This window comes from Triturus cristatus, chromosome 1_1 (genome assembly GCF_964204655.1).
Source record: "Triturus cristatus chromosome 1_1, aTriCri1.1, whole genome shotgun sequence".
Taxonomy (NCBI): domain Eukaryota; kingdom Metazoa; phylum Chordata; class Amphibia; order Caudata; family Salamandridae; genus Triturus; species Triturus cristatus.
Genome location: NC_140579.1, coordinates 277,685,684 through 277,687,913, shown reverse-complemented (window position 1 = coordinate 277,687,913; position 2,230 = coordinate 277,685,684). Strand labels below are relative to the sequence as shown.

General features: G+C 41.6%; 1 long non-coding RNA gene across 1 annotated transcript; it reads left to right on the top strand.

Moving 5' to 3' along the window:
• The first annotated feature begins 304 nt into the window (after window positions 1-304).
• Window positions 305-1,922, top strand: LOC146870125 (uncharacterized). The gene is made up of 5 exons (XR_014959007.1): window positions 305-409; window positions 510-607; window positions 708-774; window positions 970-1,095; window positions 1,492-1,922. It is a non-coding gene; the product is annotated as an uncharacterized LOC146870125 (long non-coding RNA).
• Window positions 1,923-2,230: the final 308 nt, after the last annotated feature.

The following is a 2,230-nucleotide window of genomic DNA, read 5'->3' as shown; positions in this document are numbered from 1 at the left end:
TGTATCTAATCTGGATACTTTGTTGTTACCACTATGAAACCCTTTTGAAATGGTTTCCTTTCAGCATTTATGGACAATCCCGATTCTTTGGCGCTTTAAGCTTAGACACGCCTCCTCGTGCCTTGAGCCTATTCTTTTGCCGCTATGACTTTTCGCAACTAGATCTTTTGTGAATTTTTTCTTCGCGGCGGTCACGGACAGACTCGAATCGTTGGCCCCTTAGGCATAGACACGCCCCCTCGCGTCATGAATCAATCAGCCACTGGTCTATTTAAACGATCTTCCAACACGTCAGTGCGTTCTTCGGACCATCTGGCCACGAGTACTTTCGCCTATCCACTTGAAGAGGCGTGCGCTGCCATAGATCTTCTACCTGGCGGCTCTTTTCGTCTGTTACATCTCTTAACAGGTATTTTGCTCAGATGGTGCGTCTCTCTACAGCGCATTGCATTTTCCCTTTTGTGAACTAGATTTAACCAGATTATATTCTTGTCCATTATAATTTTCAGTTCGATTACAGCACCGCAACGAAGAGTAGCTTAAACGGATCCGCCAACGGCGCGCTTCACGTTTCAAAGCAATTTTAAACGCCGCCTCGATTGACATGGTTGGTGTTCTATTTATTTATTTTTGCCTTTTGAGCAGGTTTTATTGTTATCGATTTCTGAGCGTTTTTCTTCATTACATCTTTCTCCCTGACTATCCAGGACCCTGTTTAACCCCTTCTCTGAAAACTCCGATCAAGTTCTTTGAGCCCCTCACATTCCCTAACAGGTGAAGTCTTTTCACTCGCTTTCCATTCAAGTATAATTACTTCGATAGCACTGAAAGACATTAAATGAGCTTGCCGGCCTAAGAGTCCCCTGCTTATGGCCCGTATATTGCCGTATAAGGGTGCTATCACCTTGTACATGCTATAGTTAGATCGTCATGTTTCTAAATTTTCTATTTTTAATTGTTCCTTTTTAGCGCTTGATGTTTGATTCTCCTAGAGGACTTTTGTCTCGGTTTGCTCCCACTATCCGTGTACTACCAGAGCTTTCTTGCCGCCATTTTGCCAGCATGATCTGACATTTAGAGATATAACCGCTACAGGTAAGCGGGAAAGCCTTTATTTTCCCCGCCCTTCCCCCCCCCCTTTCTTTCACGTTCTTTCAGTCGCCTTGGAATCCCTACCAGGCACCTATCACATGCTCTTCTCTTTCTTCTTTTTCTTTCCTTTTTTCTTTCTTCTACCCTCTGGTTCATATATGCCTTAGATCTACCTTTCCAATCTTTTGTCTTGAGCTTATCTTGCCCCTTTTATAAGGTTTTTCCAAGTTTCTTTTTGTGCATTTTAATCCCTATGTTAATACATTACCTTTACCATGCCTAGTTCTGACACTTATAACTAATGGTCTCCTCTTAAAATATCTATTGAGACATATTATGTTATTTTTCTTTTATTGATTAACTTTTGGAATGTAATTGGAATTATTATCTTCTTGTTAGGTCCCAGCAAAGTATACCTTAATTCCATACTGTTCGCCCTGAGGAAGGTGGCACCCACTGTTTGGTGCGTTCACCGAAACGCGCGTCGGCGCTTCTTTGAAGTCCAACCATGCCCCTATCACTCAGATGCAACATGGACCTTTTAATATTGTATTGAATGTTTTCTTATGATTTCATCTATACATTGTTCATTACAGCTAAATTTCAGCCGGTCATTTCCGGGTCATTTTGACCATTCCTTTATTTTTGTAAGTATGAAGTGTGATGTTGGTGTGTTGTGATACCGGTATAAGTTTGTGAATTTGTGTGCAGTTGATGATGTCTGGGACCTTCTGAATTTATGTTTTTTGTATATGTTCTGATGTCTACTCCATTAAGTCACTCATTAACTGACCTTTGTTTATGCATTTAAACTGTTCTTGTGTTTTTGTCATGATTAGCCTTCATTTGAGTGTCAACCTATTTATCTAATGATACAGAGTACATTTTGGAACAAACAGGTAGAGAACTTTTTCTTTATTATTGATTTAGTATTTTTCCCCTGAGCCTCTACCTATATTTACCTTGCAGGGGTTCCCCTTGTTGTATTGGTTGTTCACTGTTCCTGCCCAGTCACTGCTCCTGCCCGGTCACTGCTCCTGCCGAATCACTTCTCCGGCCCTGTCACTCCTCCTACCCCATCACTTTTCCTGCCCAGTCACTGCTTTGCCCTTTTCACAGCACCAGTCTGTTCACTGTT